We start from the raw sequence: 22,085 nt of genomic DNA, 5'->3' as shown, positions 1-22,085 counted from the left end.
TATACACTCCTGGCCATTAAAATTGCTACACCAAGAATAAATGCAGATGATAAACGGGTATCACTGAACAAATATATTATACTAGAACTGACATGTGATTACATTTTCACGCAATTTGGGTGCATAGATCCTGAGAAATTAGTACCCAGAACAACCACCTCTGGCCGTAGTAACGGCCTTGATACGCCTGGGCATTGAGTCAAACTGAGCTTGGAAGGCGTGTACAGGTACAGCTGCCCATGCAGCTTCAACACGGTACCACAGTTCATCAAGAGTAGTGACTGGCGTATTGTGACGAGCCAGTTGCTCGGCCACCATTGACCAGATGTTTTCAATTGGTGAGAGATCTGGAGAATGTGCTGGCCAGGGCAGCAGTCGAACATTATACGTGTCCAGAAAGGCCCGTACAGGACCTGCAACATGCGGTCGTGCATTGTTGTTTGTTGTTGTTGTGGTCTTCAGTCCTGAGACTGGTTTGATGCAGCTCTCCATGCTAATCTATCCTGTGCAAGCTCCTTCATCTCCCAGTACCTACTGCAACCTACATCCTTCTGAATCTGCTTAGTGTATTCATCTCTTGGTCTCCCTCTACGATTTTTACCCTCCACGCTGCCCTCCAATGCTAAATTTGCGATCCCTTGATGCCTCAGAACATGTCCTACCAATCGATCCCTTCTCCTAGTCAAGTTGTGCCACAAACTTCTCTTCTCCACAATCCTATTCAATACCTCCTCATTAGTTAAGTGATCTACCCATCTAATCTTCAACATTCCTCTGTAGCACCACATTTCGAAAGCTTCTATTCTCTTCTTGTCCAAACTATTTATTGTCCATGTTTCACTTTCATACATGGCTACACTCCATACAAATACTTTCAGAAACGACTTCCTGACACTTAAATCTATACTCGATGTTAACAAATTTCTCTTCTTCAGAAACCTTTCCTTGGCATTGCCAGTCTACATTTTATATCCTCTCTACTTCGACCAACATGAGTTATTTGGCTCCCCAAATAGCAAAACTCCTTTACTACTTTAAGTGTCTCATTTCCTAATCTAATTTCCTCAGCATCACCCGACTTAATTCGACTACATTCCATTATCCTCGTTTTACTTTTGTTGATGTTCATCTTATATCCTCCTTTCAAGACACTGTCCATTCCCTTCAACTGCTCTTCCAAGTCCTTTGCTGTCTCTGACAGAATTACAATGTCATCGGCGAACCTCAGAGTTTTTATTTCTTCTCTCTGGATTTTAATACTTACTCCAAATTTTTCTTTTGTTTCCTTTACTGCTTGCTCAATATACAGATTGAATAACATCGGGGAGAGCCTGCAACCCTGTCTTACTCCCTTCCCAACCACTGCTTCCCTTTCATGTCCCTCGACTCTTATAACTGCCATCTGCTTTCTGTACAAATTGTAAATAGCCTTTCGCTCCCTGTATTTTACCCCTGCCACCTTTAGAATTTGAAAGAGAGTATTCCAGTCAACATTGTCAAAAGCTTTCTCTAAGTCTACAAATGCTAGAAACGTAGGTTTGCCTTTCCTTAATCTTTCTTCTAAGATATGTCGTAGGGTCAGTATTGCCTCACGTGTTCCAACAATTCTACGGAATCCAAACTGATCATCCCCGAGGTCGGCTTCTACCAGTTTTTCCATTCGTCTGTAAATAATTCGCGTTAGTATTTTGCAGCTGTGGCTTATGAAACTGATAGTTCGGTAATTTTCACGCCTGTCAACACCTGCTTTCTTTGGGATTGGAATTATTATATTCTTCTTGAAGTCTGAGGGTATTTCGCCTGTCTCATACATCTTGCTCACCAGATGGTAGAGTTTTGTCAGGACTGGCTCTCCCAAGGCCGTCAGTAGTTCTAATGGAATGTTGTCTACTCTCGGAGCCTTGTTTCGACTCAGGTCTTTCAGTGCTCTGTCAAACTTTTCACGCAGCATCGTATCTCCCATTTCATTTTCATCTACATCCTCTTCCATTTCCATACTATTGTCCTCAAGTACATCGCCCTTGTATAGACCCTGTATATACTCCTTCCTCCTCGCTTCCCACGCCCGGGTTCCCGGGTTCGATTCCCGGCGGGGTCAGGGATTTTCTCTGCCTCGTGATGGCTGGGTGTTGTGTGTGATGTCCTTAGGTTAGTTAGGTTTAAGTAGTTCTAAGTTCTAGGGGACTGATGACCATAGATGTTAAGTCCCATAGTGCTCAGAGCCATTTGAACCATTTTGAACTCCTTCCACCTTTCTGCTTTCCCCTCTTTGCTTAGAACTGGGTTTCCATCTGAGCTCTTGATATTCATACAAGTGGCTCTCTTTTCTCCAAAGGTCTCTTTAATTTTCCTGTAGGCTGTATCTATCTTACCCCTAGTGAGATAAGCCTCTACATCCTTACATTTGTCCTCTAGCCATGCCTGCTTAGCCATTTTGCACTTCCTGTCTATATCATTTTTGAGACGTTTGTATTCCTTTTTGCCTGCTTCATTTACTGCATTTTTATATTTTCTGCTTTCATCAGTTAAATTCAATATTTCTTCCGTTACACAAGGATTTCTACTAGCACTCGTCTTTTTACCTACTAGATCGTCTGCTGCCTTCACTATTTCATTCCTCAAAGCTACCATTCTTCTTCTACTGTATTTGTTTCCCCCATTCCTGTCAATTGTTCCCTTGTGCTGTCCCTGAAACTCTGTACAACCTCTGGTTTAGTCAGTTTATCCAGGTCCCATCTCCTTAATTTTCCACCTTTTTGCAATTTCTTCAGTTGTAATCTACAGTTCATAACCAATAGATTGTGGTCAGAGTCCACGATTTGTCAGTAGCACAAATTCTTCGATAAAGATGGTGTGGTCTACAAGAATATATGGTCGCTGAATGATTCTTAGGAAATTTAGAGCGATTTTGACAGTCTTTCCAGTTGGTGGACTGTATGGTAGCTCGCTTTAAGTAAGGATAACTGCAAGTCGCAGACCATAGCAAAGAGAAGAACGCAATAGTGCATTATCCTGCTGAAATGTAGGGTTTCGCAGGGATCGAATGAAGGGTAGAGCCACGGGTCGTAACACATCTGAAATGTAACTTCCACAGTTCAAAGTGCCGTCAATGCGAACAAGAGGTGACCGACCAATGGCACCCCATACCATCACGCCGGGTGATACGCCAGTATGGCGATGACGAATACACGCTTCCAATGTGCGTTCACCACGATGTCGCCAAACACGGATGCGACCATCATGATGCTGTAAACAGAACCTGGATTCATTCGAAAAAATGACGTTTTGCCATTCGTGCACCCAGGTTCATCGTCGAGTACATCCTCGCAGGCACTCCTGTCTGTGATGCAGCGTCATGGGTAACCGCAGCCATGGTCACCAAGCTGATAGTCCATGCTGCTGCAAACGTCGTCGAACTGTTCGTGCAGACGGTTGTTGTCTTGCAAACGTCCCCATCTGTTGACTCATGGATCGAGACGTTGCTGCACGATCCGTTACAGCCATGCGGATAAGATGCGTGTCGTCTCGACTGCTAGTGATACGAGGCCGTTGGGATCCAACAAGGCGTTCCGTATTCCCCTCCTGAGCCCACCGATTCCATATTCTGCTAACAGACATTGGATCTCTACCAACGCGAGCAGCAATGTCGTGATACGATAAACCGCAATCCCGATAGGCTACAATCCGACCTTTATCAAAGTCGGAAACGTGATGGTACGCATTTCTCCTCCTTACACAAGACATCACAACAACGTTTCACCAAGCAACGCCGGTCAACTGCTGTTTGTGTATGAGAAGTCGGTTGGAAACGTTCCTCATGTCAGCACGTTGTAGGTGTCGCCACTGGCGCCAACCTTGTGTGAATGCTCTGGAAAGCTAATCATTTGCATTTCACAGCATCTCCTTCCTGTCGGTTAAATTTCGCGCCTGTAGCACGTTATCTTCGTGGTATAGCAATTTTAATGGCCAGTAGTTTATATACTGACAGAGATAGTCCATTTAGGTGTGCAGTTACGATCAATCAGAAATCATCAGGTAGTAAATTGTGTGACGTGTTTGCAGGAAGGCTGTTTCACGTGAAGAAAAAAACATTCATTACACTGATGTGTGTACATGTTAAAGATACCGCATATAAAAATATGTACAGTTATACCTGTTGCATCCTATATTTTTGTTTGACTCACGGGTGAGCGTCGTAGAATTGTTTAAAATCCCGAACTGGCAGAAGTTTCAAGATGAACGCCATTAGCTCCGCAAAAGTCTACTTATAATGTTTCAGGAAACAGTGCTAAGTTGAAAATCTAGAAATATACTTCAGCATCCTCTGTACTGCTCTCGTAGTGACCGCAAAAACAATATCAATTACAGGGCATACAGAGGTTCAAAAATGGTTCAAATGGCTCTGAGCACTATGGGACTCAACTGCTGAGGTCATTAGTCCCCTAGAACTTAGAACTAGTTAAACCTAACTAACCTAAGGACATCACAAACATCCATGCCCGAGGCAGGATTCGAACCTGCGACCGTAGCGGTCTTGCGGTTCCAGACTGCAGCGCCTTTAACCGCACGGCCACTTCGGCCGGCGGCATACAGAGGCATTCAAGCACTGCATTCTTTCTGTACTCCATACGTGACAGGAACGGGTAAGAATCCCCAACATAATGTACAATGCTAAGTACTCTCTGCTATGCACTTCTCTGTGATTTGCCCAGTATAGATGTATATGTGTTATCAATAAAACGATTTGTCAGTAGCACAAATTCTTCGCTAAAGATGGTGTGGTCTACAAGAATATATGGTTTCCGAGTGATTCTTAGGAAATTCAGTGCGGTTCTGACAGTCTTTCCAGTTGGTAGACTGTATGGTAGCTCTCTTTAAGTATGGATAACTGCAAGTCGCTGACCATAGCAAAGAGAAGAACGCGATAGTGCCCAACTACAATATTAGTGGCTAGGTTCCGGAATCGGCTTAAGTTTCTAGGGTCATTAACTGCGAACCGATATCAAATGGAACAATATGTGAAATCAGTTATTGGGGAGGAGAATGGCAGTCATAGGTTTGTTGGGAGAAGTCCATTTAAATGTCTATGGGGTATTAACAGCGAACCGATATGAAGTGGGACAAACATAGGAGGTCATAGGTGACGCGAATGGCAGATATACACTCCTGGAAATTGAAATAGGAACACCGTGAATTCATTGTCCCAGGAAGGGGAAACTTTATTGACACATTCCTGGGGTCAGATACATCACATGATCACACTGACAGAACCACAGGCACATAGACACAGGCAACAGAGCATGCACAATGTCGGCACTAGTACAGTGTATATCCACCTTTCGCAGCATTGCAGGCTGCTATTCTCCCATGGAGACGATCGTAGAGATGCTGAATGTAGTCCTGTGGAACGGCTTGCCATGCCATTTCCACCTGGCGCCTCAGTTGGACCAGCGTTCGTGCTGGACGTGCAGACCGCGTGAGACGACGCTTCATCCAGTCCCAAACATGCTCAATGGGGGACAGATCCGGAGATCTTGCTGGCCATGGTAGTTGACTTACACCTTCTAGAGCACGTTGGGTGGCACGGGATACATGCGGACGTGCATTGTCCTGTTGGAACAGCAAGTTCCCTTGCCGGTCTAGGAATGGTAGAACGATGGGTTCGATGACGGTTTCGATGTACCGTGCACTATTCAGTGTCCCCTCGACGACCACCAGTGGTGTACGGCCAGTGTAGGAGATCGCTCCCCACACCATGATGCCGGGTGTTGGCCCTGTGTGCCTCGGTCGTATGCAGTCCTGATTGTGGCGCTCACCTGCACGGCGCCAAACACGCATACGACCATCATTGGCACCAAGGCAGAAGCGACTCTCATCGCTGAAGACGACACGTCTCCATTCGTCCCTCCATTCACGCCTGTCGCGACACCACTGGAGGCGGGCTGCACGATGTTGGGGCGTGAGCGGAAGACGGCCTAACGGTGTGCGGGACCGTAGCCCAGCTTCATGGAGACGGTTGCGAATGGTCCTCGCCGATACCCCAGGAGCAACAGTGTCCCTAATTTGCTGGGAAGTGGCGGTGCGGTCCCCTACGGCACTGCGTAGGATCCTACGGTCTTGGCGTGCATCCGTGCGTCGCTGCGGTCCGGTCCCAGGTCGACGGGCACGTGCACCTTCCGCCGACCACTGGCGACAACATCGATGTACTGTGGAGACCTCACGCCCCACGTGTTGAGCAATTCGGCGGTACGTCCACCCGGCCTCCCGCATGCCCACTATACGCCCTCGCTCAAAGTCCGTCAACTGCACATACGGTTCACGTCCACGCTGTCGCGGCATGCTACCAGTGTTAAAGACTGCGATGGAGCTCCGTATGCCACGGCAAACTGGCTGACACTGACGGCGGCGGTGCACAAATGCTGCGCAGCTAGCGCCATTCGACGGCCAACACCGCGGTTCCTGGTGTGTCCGCTGTGCCGTGCGTGTGATCATTGCTTGTACAGCCCTCTCGCAGTGTCCGGAGCAAGTATGGTGGGTCTGACACACCGGTGTCAATGTGTTCTTTTTTCCATTTCCAGGAGTGTAGATTTTGTGAGAGGACGCAGTCAAAGTGTGGCTCATCTGTATAGGAAACTGCCAACAAGACGCTAGTGCGCCGGCCGCAGTGCCCGAGCGGTTCTAGACGCTTCAGTCCGGAACCGCTCGTCTGCTACGGTCGCAGGTTCGAATCCTGCCTCGGGCATGGATGTGTGTGATGTCATTAGGTTAGTCAGATTTAAGTAGTTCTAAGTTCTAGGGGACTGATGACCTCAGATGTTAAGTCCCATAGTGCTAAGAGCCAACCAAGACGCTAGTGCGGCCAATCCGAAGAATTCTGCCCCATTTTTAGGAGTCCGTATGAAGTAGGTAGATGAGGAGACATGCAAGGCATTCGGAGATGCACCACTGTGATCGAGACAGCTCGGTATGACCAATGCGAAGGAGTATCAGAGGTGCTCAGAGATTTCTCGAAGGGAATGCGACGTTGTTCTCTCTAAAAACAATTCAGTAAATTGAGACAGTCAATACTCTATTACTCCACCGTATACCTCCATCGCACATTATGACAATGGGACGTGAATTACTAAACGGCTAGAAAACCCCAGAAGCACTTGCAGGATGCCCTTGTAACTGCTTCCAGGAACAACAAAAATTTGGTTTTGATTACTTCATATTATTATTGACCAAATTTAAAAAGGTTGTCATAATCTACTCATTAAATGGTATAATCTTACATTAAAGGTATAACACAGTAAGTCAAGTATTAAAGTTAGAAACCGTGTTTATGTGTTGAGGCAGCGTAATTCATGGTGTGCAGATTACCCGCATCATACTCGCCCAGTATTTGAGAATGACAGCATTTAGCGAGTTGGAAAAACTTTACACATGATTTCAGACTTTTTCCAACCTTTCTCTCCGTGAACCTCCACGCACACAGAATAATAAAAGGAACACATTTTGCAGACAGTATCCACATACAGGGTGTTCTAAAATTCCCCTTGCAAAATTCTAGGACTTGTCTAGGGGACTGAAATAGACAATATTTTGAATTGGAACCCATATCCGGAAACGTACCGTTTCCGTGCTACAGCCATTTGAAAACATGTTCGCTAGATAGGTATGCAGCAAGGTAGTAATAGTGGGGTGTTGTTACGTAGGATCGGCTGATGTCATTTGATGTCTTTTCTACCTCTCTGAGCTGTTTCTGGCCTCATTCACGTGTCTGTGAGTTTTAGTGCAACAAGGCTTATTACACGTTTGCAGAATACACCGACATCATCCTTCTGAATGGCGAAGTTCACGCTAATAGAAGAGCTACTCGTTGTCTTTACCAAGATCCTTATCCACAACGTCCGACTCCATCGCGTAACCTTTTAGCCACAATTACACAACGGCTTCGAGAAATGGGTACCTTCAGCGTCAGCAGACGTGACTATGATGCTCCAATGTGACGACCCGCACCCGAACTGGCAGAGGCTGTACTGCATCGAGCTGAAGAGAACATCATTCGAAGGTAAAATGTGTGCACCGAACTTGGCGGTCGCCACGTCAAACCTAACTTGAAGTGGATCAGAATTCTACCCTCCTTTGAAAAGGACAAAAACGGTTTAACAGCAAACAACAGAGTTTGCGAAAAATAAGTTACTTTTTTTTATTTCTTTGATTATTAACGAGTGAGACTGAAAAACAACTGATGTATTGGGTCACGCCTAATAATTTACTTATAAAAGTGGTCGCTTTACCAAAATGTTTTCAAACTGCTGTAGCCGAGAAAGATACGTTTCCGGACATGAATTCCAATTCAAAACATTATTTACTCAGTCCCCTCTGCAAGTCCTAGACGTTTGTAAAGATAATTTTAGATCACCCTGTATACCACTGAATGCACTTGCAAAATTATATTATTACCGACACATAATGTGAGATGCATAAAAAACTCTTTTATGCAGGATGTTCGATTCTTTAAGCAATCTGGAATGGGGGTGATTAATATTGGAGGAAACTTCCTCCCACGAATTGTACAGTGGTTAGTGGAGTATACACGTAGATGCAATAAGCTGCTGTATTTATTGTAGACATTTGCCCTTGTAGTGACTGTTTATCTGCAGATCCTGTCATTTCACTGCTATGACTTTAGACAGTAACTATAGACTGTAACAACAATTCCATAAAGCTTCTACGGCGACTGTATTCATTGGCAGAAGACCAGTGCTTACAGACTGCGTTATTTTAGTTGAGTATCTTTGACGTTTTGTTGCAGAAAGGTGGGTGTCTGTCGCACAGTGGACATTCTCAGGCAAGTCACTACGGTGAAACTCTAATTTACAGTAATACTGTAGAAAATACAGTAATTACTGTGAAATATTGACAAGTTTTATTTACTTAATAATGGAAAAACTGGTAGTAGGCGACCTCGGGGAAGATCAGTATGAGCTCCGGTGAAATGTAGGAACACACAAGGTAATACTGACCTATGAATTATCCGAGAAGATGGACTGAAGAAAGGCGAAACTACTTTTGTATCATTTGTACGTCTAGAGAAAACTTTTGACAATGTTGACTACACACACTTGCAATTTTGAAGGTAGCAAGAATAAAATATGAGCGAAAAGTTCTTCACAACTTGTACAGAAAACAGGTTGTATCTATAAGAGTCGAACGACATGAAAGGGAAATCGTAGCTGAGAAGGAGTGAGACAGGATTGTAGTCTACTCCAAAGTTATGTCACCCGTAAGTTCATTAATCTGAGAAGAAACCCAAGGAGAAATTTGGAAAGCGAATTAAAGTTTAGGGAGATGAAATAAAAACATTGTATGCTGATGACACTCTAATTCTTTCAGAGACGGCAAACGACGTGGAAGAGCAGTTAACCAGAGGGATAGTGTCTTGAAAGCAGATTATAAGATGAATGTGAACGAAAGTAACACAAAGGTGATGGAATGTAGTCGAATTAAATCGGGTGATGCTGGGGGAATTAGATCAGGAAATGAGACACTAAGAGAAGTAAATGAGTTTTGCTATTTGTACAGCAAAATAACTCGTGGTGTCGTTATTAGAGAGGAGATAGTATGCAGAATGCCAATAGAAACAGAATAATTTCTGAAAAAGAGAAGGGACCCTGATCCGGAAACGACCGAGTAGAAAAATATAAGCGAAAATCGTTCTGATGCCTCTGACGATGGAACACATGTACCTGCACTGAATACAAGAGAGTCAACTTTCAGAGGTGGTAGTATGAACCAAAGCAAGAAAAAAATGCCTAATAAATTTGGACTCTACAATGCTTACCTTCAGAGCTGTGAGTACCTGTTCATCTTCGTTACAGTGAAACAGATCTCTTCTTCTTAACAAGTGCCCATAGCTCTTAAGATATCCACTTCAGAGCCCATGTTTAATTGACACTTTTTTCTTGTTTTGGTCCATACCACCACCTCCGAAACTTGCCCACCCTGTTATCTTAGCAACAACAGTACCAGTACACGTATTCTACTGTCAGAGAGGTAACAGAAAGATTTTCGCCTATACCTTCGAGTCGGTCGCTTCGAAATCGGAGTCTCTCACGTGAAATTATTCCTTTTACCATTCTCCATCATCCCTGAAAGTTTGTAATATAATGACGAAATCATCCTGTATGTGCTCACTTCGGACTACACTAGACCGACCAGAGATAACAATATGTTGCTGGGCTCGCGGAAGCACTATGTGAACAGCGTATTGAACCGAGCATTTTCCTTGTCGATTGGACTGGTATCTAGCAAACGTGATGGGGACCAACAGTAGACGAACAGGACACAAACTGGCGTCCAAGTGCGATTTTTAATGGGAATGCCGAAGAGGAAGAAGTTGACACTTGGTATCGAATGTAATTGATATTATGGCGCCTTCTAGTTTTTATGAGATAGTTTGTACATTGTCAGCCGGATGACTCTCAAAACATGTTGCTGTGTTATTTTAACACTGCTCTGTGTTGATTGCTACTAATTTATGAGTATAACGATTAGATATAACTACCATTACCTCGCATCCATGTAAGTTGTTAAAGTACTGAACTAAATCGAAAGCTATATTCAAACAATATTACTGAACAATTGCAGAAACATATTTGTGATAGTCTACCAAAGTATCAGGAAGACATATGACAGACATTCCATAAACGCGTTGCACAACACTGCTGGTGGACACATTAGCATAAACCGAAATGTGAACAAGTCACCATTAAAAACATACAATATAAAATAAATCATTGTGTTAACGTCAACCTAGATACTGGATTACTTTTACATATTCTACATTGTGGTCTTCTTTGCGGAATCAATTTGAAATGTCAATAGCAATCAACAGTTCGTGTAAGTAAAGAGCCAGTTGTGTTTCACAAGAACGATGTTATCTAAATCCGTGTTGACTATGTGTCAATAGACCATTCTCTTCGAGGTAGTTCATAATGTTCGAACACAATATGTGTTCCAAAATCCTGCTGCATATTGACGTTATTTATATGGACCTGCAATGTAGTGGATTACTCCTACAATCTTTCTTGAATATTGGTGTGACCCGTGCAACTTTCCAGTCTTTGACTACGAATCTTTCGTCGATCGAACGGTTTTGTATTATTGTTAAGCAAGAAGCTACTATACCAGCATACTCTGAAAGGAACCTAATTGGTATACACTCTGGACTTGCTTTTGTTAAGTGTTTTAAGTTACTTCACTACTCCGAGGATATTTGCTTCTAAGTTACTCATGTTGCCAGCAGTTCTTGATTCGAATTCTGGGGTATTTACTTTGTCTTCTTTGGCAAAATGATTTCGGAATTAATATTTTATTGTTTTAAAAATCCGTTTTGTATTCATTTAAAGTATCCCTGTATCCCTCCCCCACCCCCACCCCACATACACACACACACACAGACAGACACACACACACACACACACACACACACACACACACACACACACACACACACACACACACACACACACGCACGCACATCCTCCCATCCTAACAGCTGGGGGTAAGGGTTTATGAAATAATCAAATGATTCTCAAACGCGATAAAGTTTATCACTGATCTGCTGATCACTACTACCCTTTGTTCGGATCATGTTTACGACTCAACGTGCTGTTGTGGTTATTGCTGTGCTACTTAATGCAGGAGCTTGTGCAATAGCTGTGTCTCTGGTTCATAGTGGATCTAAGTCTATACTTCGCAAACAAAGTGATGATGTGCAGCGGGTACGACTTCTCCACACATGCTATAGATTCCCTGTTTTCCCCGTCGTTGTCACTTCGCCTGGTGTATGAGAGAGGAAGTAAGGTGTCGACTAACTCTTCTTGTTCTGTACGCTCTCATAATTCTGAGAATAAATTTCTTCGTGAGGCACAATGCCTGTACGTTCGCCACTGAAGCTTGATGAGCATCTCCGTAAATCAGTAGCGCCAACTAAACAAAACCTTGACGAGATACATCGAACTTCTCTACTTCTGCTATTAATATTACCTGATAAGTGTTCCAGATTGCTGACCAGTATTCAAGAATCGAAAGACTATTTTGTAATCCACTCTTTCCATGGAGGAATTACATTTCCTTCGCATTCTCCAAAGAATCTCAACCTGGTATCTGATATTCCTACAATAATTTCATACGATCGTTTCACTTCAGGTAGCTACGCACAGTAACTTCTTGACTTATTACTATTACTGTTTCCAGTGATCCACATAACGTAAAGCACTGCCACAGGCGCTGGTGGGCTCATAGACACCGGCCGACCCCCTGTCGTCCTCAGCGAATCGCTACATTGGATGCGGTATTGAGGGACATGATGTCAGCATACGTCCCTCCATGCTGTTGTCAGTTTTCGTGACCTGGAGCTGCTACTGCTCGGTCAAGTAGCTCCTTAGTCGGTATCAAGAGGTTGAGTGCATCCCGTTGCAGTCCTGACACTAAGCAAAAATCCCTGGTAATGCCGGGAATCGAACCCGAGTCCTCTGCACGGAAGTCGGCAGCATTGACCACCCAGCTACGGAGTCGGATGGTGTATACACTGAGGTGTCAAAAGAAGTGGGATAAATCCACATATCGTGTCGAGTCTCCTGTTGCCCGGCATAGTGCAGTAACTCGACTTGGCATGTGCTCAACAAGTTGTTGCAAGTCCCCTGCAGAACTACTGAGCCATGTCGCCTCTGTAGCTGCCATATTTGCGAAATTGTTGTGGGTGCCGGATTTTGTGCACGAATTGACATTTCGATTAGGTCCCATAAATGATCGGTGGGCGAGAGATCTCTGTGGCCAAATCATTCGCTCTAAATGTCCAGAATGTTCTTAAAACTAATCGCGAACAATTGTGGCCCGGTGACAAGTCGCATTGTCATCTATACAAATCCCATCATTGTATGGGAATGGCTGTAAATGGTCTCGAGGTAGCCGAACATAACCATTTCCAGTCAATGATAGGTTCAGTGGGGCCAGAGGGCCCAGTCCATTCCACATAAACACAGCAAAACCATTATGAAGCTACCACCAGCTTACACAGTGCTCTAATGACAACTTGGATCCATGACTTCGTAGAGTCTGCGCCACTCTCGAACCCTACCATCAACTCTTACCAACTGACCAGGCCACGATCTTCCAACTGATATGGTCACGACCCCAGGAGAGAAGCTGCAGCGTCGATCGTCTGCTGCCACAGTCCATTAACGCCACATTTCGCCGTACTGTCCCATCGTATACGTACGTCCCGCATTGATTTCTGCGGTTATTTCACGCAGTGTTGCTTATCTGTTAGCACTGGTAGCTCTACGCAAACGCCGCTGCTCTTGGTCGTTATATGAAGGCTATCGGCCACTGATTGTTCATGGTGAGAGGTGACACCTGAAATTTGGTATTCTTGGCGCACTCTTGTCACTGTGGACCGCGGAATATTGAATTTTCTAACGATTTCCGAAATGGAATGTCCCATGCGTCGAACTCCAACTGCCATTTCCCGTTCAAGGACGCTTCCGCCAATGCACTGCTCTTTCATACCTTGTGTACCCGATACTACGGCCATCTGTATATGTGCATGTCGCTATCTCGTGATTTTTGTCACCACATTGTATGTATACGCCGATGGGCAAGGAAATTATGACCACCGATCTACTATCGATATAAACCCATCCAGGCGATATGAGCGTCACCTGGTGAGGAATGACTGCTAGTCTGACACAGTGTAGTATCGGTGAACATGCTGTTCGTGAGAAAGGTGCGCGACCATCTGAGTTTGACCAAGAGCACATTGTGATCTCCCAAAGGCTCGGCACGAGCATTTCGGAAACTCTGCATGCAGTATCAGTGGACGTGCTGACGTGTGTAAAATGGGGAAAGCGTGCGATCTCTCTAAGTTTGACCGAGGGTAGATTGTGACGGCCCAAAGGCTCGGCATGAGCATTTCGGAAAATGCAAGACTTTTTGGGTGTTCGAGGAGTACTGTGGTGAGTATCTGCAACACATAGCGAAATCAAGGTGAAACCATGTCCAGACGTCGTGGGGTTGGACGGCCACCCCTCATTACAGATGTCGGACTTCGTAGGGTAAGCAGACTGATAAAATAGGACATGCGGCGAAAACATACAGTGCACAGAACACTCGTAACGATGGGCCTCCAGGGCCGCATGTGCTAATGTTGACACCACGACATTGGCAACTACGACTGAAATGGGCACGTGAACATCGGCATTGGACGTTGACGCAATGGCAGAGCGTTGCATTGTCTCATGAATCCCGAAACCTTCTTCATCGTGCCGATGTGAGGGTGCAAATCCGTCGTCTTCCTTGACAGCAGTAGCGGGACGGAGACAAGCTAGCGGCGGATCCATTATGCTCTGGGGAACATTCACATGGGTATCCATGGGTCCAGTGGAGCTCATTCAAGGCACCATGGCGGCCAAGGAGTATCGTACACTGGCTGCAGACCGCGTACACCCCTTCACGACGACCACGTTTCCCAACAGCAGTCGCATTTTTCAACAAGATAATTTGCCATGTGACAAGGCCAGATGTGTGACAGAGTGGTTCGAGGAACACAGTGGCTAGTTCCAATTGATATGCTGGCCCTCCTACTCGCCAGATCAGAACCCGATCGAACACATTTGGAACGTGATTGAACGTGACCACTGAGCTCATCACCCGTCCACAGAATTTACGAGAATTAGGTGACTTGTGTGTGCAGATGTGGTGCCAACTCCCTCCAACGACCTACCAAGGCCTCATTGCTTCCATGCCACGACTCGTCGCCACTGCTATTCGTGCCAAAGTTAGGCGTACCGGCTAATAGGTAGGTAGCTGATCAGTGTATACATACTTAAATACGTACATCTATTCTTATGTATGGCCCGCATCTCGTGGTCGTGCGGTAGCGTTCTCGCTTCCCACGCCCGGGTTCCCGGATTCGATTCCCGGCGGGGTCAGGGATTTTCTCTGCCTCGTGATGGCTGGGTGTTGTGTGCTGTCCTTAGGTTAGTTAGGTTTAAGCAGTTCTAAGTTCTAGGGGACTGATGACCATAGATGTTAAGTCCCATAGTTCTCAGAGCCATTTGAACCATTTTTTTCTTATGTATGGATTTCAAACCTTTTCTCTCTTGCACCCATCACCAAATAATAAGAATAAAAATGAACTAACACTTCAGCAAAGGGAATGACGTTAAGTTTATTTCTTTTCTATTACTAACTTTATTTGCAACACGTTTTGCAGACAGTATCCCAAATGAACAATGTCGGCTCCCTTTCCTTTTACAAATCGCCCGCCGCGTCCGCATGAGTGCGCTGTTTATCTTGGGTGCGTGGTGGTGGTGTCGTAATCGGGGAAGTGAGGCGTTGCCGCGGGGAGTAGTGAGCTGGGACCGATGTGCTTGGGCGGCAAAGTCCACCACTGTCGGTGTCGTGGGGGTCACGTGGCTCGAATTTGTTCGAATTGTTCAAATGGCTCTAAGCACTATGGGACTTAAATCCTGAGGTCATCAGTCCCCTAGACATAGAACTACTTAAACCTAACTAACCTAAGTACATCACACACATCCATGCCCGAGGCAGGATTCGAACCTGTGACCTTAGCAGCAGCGCGGTTCCGGGCTGAAGCGCCTAGAACCTCTCGGCCACAGCTCGAATTTGTGGCGAGGCATACTGACTTTCGGCATTGGGAAGTTTGTGTGTCTACAACGGATTTATGGGATGAGGCCCTTCCTTAGTGCAAAGGTCATTCAGGTCTACATCTACATCTACATCTACATTTATACTCCACAAGCCACCCAACGGTGTGTGGCGGAGGGCACTTTACGTGCCACTGTCATTACCTCCCTTTCCTGTTCCAGTCGCGTATGGTTCGCGGGAAGAACGACTGTCTGAAAGCCTCCGTGCGCGCTCTAATCTCTCTAATTTTACTTTCGTGATCTCCTAGGGAGGTATAAGTAGGGGGAAGCAATATATTCGATACCTCATCCAGAAACGCACCCTCTCGTAACCTGGCGAGCAAGCTACACCGCGATGCAGAGCGCCTCTCTTGCAGAGTCTGCCACTTGAGTTTATTAAACATCTCCGTAACGCTATCACGGTTACCAAATAACCCTGTGACGAAACGCGCCGCTCTTCTTTGGATCTTCTATATCTCCTCTGTCAACCCGATCTGGTACGGATCCCACACTGATGAGCAATACTCAAGTATAGGTCGAACGAGTGTTTTGTAAGCCACCTCCTTTGTTGATGGACTACATTTTCTAAGCACTCTCCCAATGAATCTCAACCTGGTACCCGCCTTACCAACAATTAATTTTATATGATCATTCCACTTCAAATCGTTCCGCACGCATACTCCCAGATATTTTACAGAAGTAACTGCTACCAGTGTTTGTTCCGCTATCATATAATCATACAATAAAGGATCCTTCTTTCTATGTATTCGCAATACATTACATTTGTCTATGTTAAGGGACAGTTGCCACTCCCTGCACCAAGTGCCTATCCGCTGCAGATCTTCCTGCATTTCGTTACAATTTTCTAATGCTGCAACTTCTCTGTATACTACAGCATCATCCGCGAAAAGCCGCATGGAACTTCCGACACTATCTACTAGGTCATTTATATATATTGTGAAAAGCAATGGTCCCATAACACTCCCCTGTGGCACGCCATAGGTTACTTTAACGTCTGTAGACGTCTCTCCAATGATAACAACATGCTGTGTTCTGTTTGCTAAAAACTCTTCAATCCAGCCACACAGCTGGTCTGATATTCCGTAGGCCCTTACTTTGTTTATCAGGCGACAGTGCGGAACTGTATCGAACGCCTTCCGGAAGTCAAGAAAAATAGCATCTACCTGGGAGCCTGTATCTAATATTTTCTGGGTCTCATGAACAAATAAAGCGAGTTGGGTCTCACACGATCGCTGTTTCCGGAATCCATGTTGATTCCTACATAGTAGATTCTGGGTTTCCAAAAACGACATGGTACTCGAGCAAAAAACATGTTCTAAAATTCTACAACAGATCGACGTCAGAGATATAGGTCTATAGTTTTGCGCATCTGCTCGACGACCCTTCTTGAAGACTGGGACTACCTGTGCTCTTTTCCAATCATTTGGAACCCTCCGTTCCTCTAGAGACTTGCGGTACACGGCTGTTAGAAGGGGGGCAATTGGTTATTTTGCCGTCTGCTAGTCTAGTTCCGCATGGTAGCCGGGCGCGGAATGAAACCCCCTAGTTTTTTGTTCGCCTAGTGTGAATTTTCGCTCCAAGTAACCTACTTCTTGTCTGAAAGCGTAGATCGAACTTTTGCGAGTGAGTGTGATTGTTCCGGCCGTATGAGTCTCACTTCCCCGCCTGTCTGTTTCCCGTAAGTCGAGAGGAGGCGGGTTGAGTTGCAAATTTCGGGCTGTTTAGGTTTCTTAGTCCATGCTCGGCAGTACTTCTGGAATTATTTTTCTATTCTACCCCCTAGTTTTCTGATACCCAAAGTGTCCACTATAACACATTTACTCACCTTTAGACATCTCGCCGAATGGGGTAACTGTGGCAGTGCCGAGCGTGCAGGAACTTAGACGCGCCTGTAGTCTGCTACGTCGTCACGGACAGTGTGGTATGGCGTTTTGTGGGACTCTTGAACCGTAGTGCGTTTGCAGCTGAGCTTCTATACGTCATACCGGCCTGCACCATCTTCGCGAAGGAGGTCGCCGCTCGCTAACTTATATAATTGTAATCTAGTAAATCTTTCATATAACTGCTGTTTTTCTCATTCTAAGGGCCTGAGCGGCCAGTTATTCTACGCCTGTTTAGTAACTCTTATTTTAACAGTATACTATACTACCTATCAAGCAGTATAATATATTTTTAAACTTGGTCAAGTTTTCTTTAATTTTTATGAAAAGCTGCTCCAGTGATAAATTGGTCATTCATTTGGTTTAGTTGTTGGTTTAATGTGACACCATGAACCCTGCAGGGCTGCCCTTAAATCAGTAAGAGTACGAGGGGTGGAGATCTCTTATGAACACTACGTTGTAAGGCACCCCAGATATGCTTAACAATGTTCATGTCTGGGGAGTTTGGTTGCCAGCGGAAGTGTTTAAACTCAGAAGAGTGTTCCTGGAGCCACACTGTAGCACTTCTGGACTTGTGGGTGTCGCATTGTCCTGCTGTAATTGCCCGAGACCATCGGAATGCGCAATGGACATGAATGGATGCAGGTGATCAAACAGGATGCTTACGTACGTGTCACCTGTCAGAGTCATATCACTCCAATTGCACATGCCCTACACTAATATAGAGACTCCACCAGCTTGAACAGGGTCCATGGATTGATGAGATTGCCGGCCGCTGGTGGCCGAGCGGTTCTGGCGCTACAGTCTGGAACCGCGCGACCGCTACGGTCGCAGGTTCGAATCCTGCCTCGGGCATGGATGTGTGTGTTGTCCTTAGTTAGGTTTAAGTAGTTCTAAGTTCTAGGGGACTTATGACCTCAGCAGTTGAGTCCCATAGTGCTCAGAGCCATTTGAACCATTTGATTGATGAGATTGTCTCCATACCCGAACACGTCCATCCACTCGATACAATTTGAAACGAGACTCGTCCGACCAGACAACATATTTCCAGTCATCAACAGTCCAATGTCGGTATTGACGGGCCCAGGCGAGGCGTAAAGCTTTGTGTCGTGCAGTCATCAATGGTATACGAGTGGGCCTTCGACTCCGAAAGCCCATAAACGATGATGTTTTGTTGAATGGTTCGCACGATGATGGCCCAGCATTGAAATCTGCAGCCATTTGTGGAAGGGTTGCACTTCAGTCGTCGTTAGTCCCGTTCTTGTAGGATCTTTTTCTGGCTTTAGTGATGTCGGAGATCTGATGTTTCACCGGGATCCGGATATGCACGGTACACCCGTGAAATGGTCGTACGGGAAAATCCCCACTTCTTCGCTACCCATCCCCCGTGCACCAACTGTAGCACCATGTTCAAACTCACTTAAATCTAGATAACCTGCCATTGTAGCAGCAGTAACCGATCTAACAACTGCGCCAGACTCTTGTTTTCTTGTATAGGTGTTGCCGACCGCAGCGCCTTATTCTGCCTGTTTACATACCTGTATCTCTGTATTTGAATACGCATGCCTGTACCAGTTTCTCTGCCGCTTCAGTGTACGTGGACAATGCCATTCGGCAGTCAGGGACCAGTACGTCAAGCTGGGCGCAGTTGTTGAGATGAGTAGAGGACAATGAAACAAGCAAATAACGCCAGTAAACGTAGGTTCTGAAACCAACGATTTTCCCGATACAACGTATGCAAAACTGCAGACATGCTAATGTTAAAGCAGTGCTAATTCCTAAGGCTACGTTTATTTCGAAATCCCACAAGTGATCTTAAATTTACAAAGTAAGAAACTGCCGTCGTTCGATTTACCGTGATTCCTGATATCTAAGTACTGAATCGGTCGTGACTCCCAGTAACATTGCCTCCCGGATACCCCGACTTGACCCCGTAGGATTTTTTTCGTGCAGGGATATTTAAAACTTTTCGTGTATTCCAGCCTTGTTGACAGAGTCGATGAACTCTCGGAGAGTGTTGTGAGTAGTTGTCAGTGCATTCGGAACCAGCCTAGGATTTCTCAACGTGTACGGGCATCGATGAGGAGACTAGCTGCGGCCTGGCTTCATATGAACGGCGGCCATGTGGAACACTTGTAATGTGTTTGTCCTCAAGTGCGTCTCTGCAGTCTGGATCCTTGGGGAACATTGTTATAAGCTGTCCATGTGCTGAGTCGCAATACATCCTGACCTATGCCGCGCGGCGTAGCCGCGTGCTCCAGGGCGCCTTGCCACAGTTCGCGCGGCTCCCCCCATCGGAAGTTCGAGCCCTCCCTTGGGCATGGTGTGTGTGTGTGTGTGTGTGTGTGTGTGTGTGTGTGTGTGTGTGTGTGTGTGTGTGTGTGTGTGTGTGTGGTCCTTAGCGTAAATTAGTTGAAGCCTAGCGACCGATGACTTCAGCAGTTTGGTCCCATAGGAACTTAACACAAATTTCCGAATTTTCCTGACCTATGTTTATTAGGGTTACTTGCTTGTTTCAATGTCCTCTACTTGCTCCCTTAGGTTGTACCCATATTGCTCATACACGCAGTAGATGTCATTGACGGACAGAGTGAGCTTTCAGATTTCTGTTTATGAAGTCCATGTTGATTCCTATAGAGAAGATTTTTCCTTCTTCTTTATACCGGAGAATAAAACTAGTTTCATCATTCTACAATAGGCTGGTCAGCGATACATGCCATTTGATCGTGTACGTTTACCCGATGATACCTCTTGCAGGTCCGCAGCTCGTGGTCTCGCGGTAGCGTTCTCGCTTCCCGAGCACGGGGTCCCGGGTTCGATTCCCGGCGGGGTCAGGGATTTTCTCTGCCTCGTGATGACTGGGTGTTGTGTGATGTCCTTAGGTTAGTTAGGTTTAAGTAGTTCTAAGTTCTAGGGGACTGATGACCATAGCTGTTAAGTCCCATAGTACTCAGAGCCATTTGAACCTCTTGCAAATAAGAATCACTTTCGCCTTTTTCAATCGTTTGTTTTATAAGCAAAAATATTTTCCTGCTTTTCTTGTCATACTTTTTAATATCTGTAGTTATTCATACCATAACGGCCTCGCGGTCACTTCCAGTATGTTAAGTAATTCGAGAACTTGCCCTCAAGAGCTAATTAACCAATTTCTGGCAGTAATTTTCAGAAAAGATATTCAGTACAATTTGACGCGAATCCTTGTTCCTAGTACCAGTTTTATTCATATGACTCTCCCATTTCATTGCTGGCAAACTGCATATTCTCCTCATTAAAATGGCTTGATCGGAAATTTACCCACTTAATACCAAGGATTTTCCATGAAGCATTGTACTACAGCTGCTTCTGTGGCCCGGTGCCCCCTAAAAGCACACTGTTACCATGTTCAACCAGCACGTTATGTTTACCTTCAGCCCAGATTTTTTCGCCGTCGAAATTTATAAAACCTTCCCTAGATACAATCGAGTTCTTTAGGATTACGTTTAGTGAAGGCTTGAGTTTTGCCACTTACAACTAGATTATTTCGGATACTGTTCATACATAATTATTCTGTGCATTTTTACTGTGTTCAACAGATCATGGCGTACAGCCAATGGGATAATTAGCTCCTCTGACAGCTCAAACGATCAAAATGAAACAGCGTTTTAAGTTTTTGAATAAGGGTGGGGGGGGGGGGTTTCAAAATAAATATTTAACATTTTCAGTTTCATTTTAAGACAATTTTTAAATAAATAAGGAATAGAAATGTTTATCAGTACTACGCAAGATTATGTATTACGAACACCAAGGTTACAGTGCGAACACTAAGTCTTACAGTAGTCCACCACCTTTGGTAGACGTTTACCACATTCTGCGAGACTCCTAGCTGTGATTGAATCTCCGCCCCATGCACCTTTCGTGGCATGCCAGCAGCTGGAGCCAAATTTTTGTAAACACTATCTCAGAGGTAACATCACGAGAAGAAATCACGAGCCACTCGCGTTCATTAGTTTCATTTTCGACTTTGTCAGTCTCGACGTGTAAATGTATCTGCGTTAACAGACGCGCCGTTACATATTAATGGGAAAATAACTTTGTCCACGAACTGTCAGTGTCTGAGTAGGATTATTACTGAATTAAAAGAAATCGTGAGGTTAGTTTTCCAGAAAAACAATATGCCGTATTCAGGCAACAAAGTGCAAACCTTAAATCCGGCCATCTTATTCCAGCAAATAATTTTTAATTTTGTTCTTTTGTAATTTTTGTGCTAAAACAGGTGCGCTACATATAGGAAGATTTGCTACTTGTTAAAATAGTTTTGATGACGTACTTGTGGTACAGTAGACTCATAGAACTATTTCATTTCGATTCTTTTTCTTTACATGAATACTTAATTCAACCGAAATACTTGAATTATTATACAAAATAACGACTGACCTGAAATCAGAACCATCGTGGAACTAGTTGTAAAGACGACTACATACAATATTCTAGAAGATGATTACTATCA

This window comes from Schistocerca nitens, chromosome 2 (assembly GCF_023898315.1).
Source record: "Schistocerca nitens isolate TAMUIC-IGC-003100 chromosome 2, iqSchNite1.1, whole genome shotgun sequence".
NCBI classification, from domain to species: Eukaryota; Metazoa; Arthropoda; class Insecta; order Orthoptera; family Acrididae; genus Schistocerca; species Schistocerca nitens.
Note: the sequence above shows the minus strand (reverse complement) of the source record.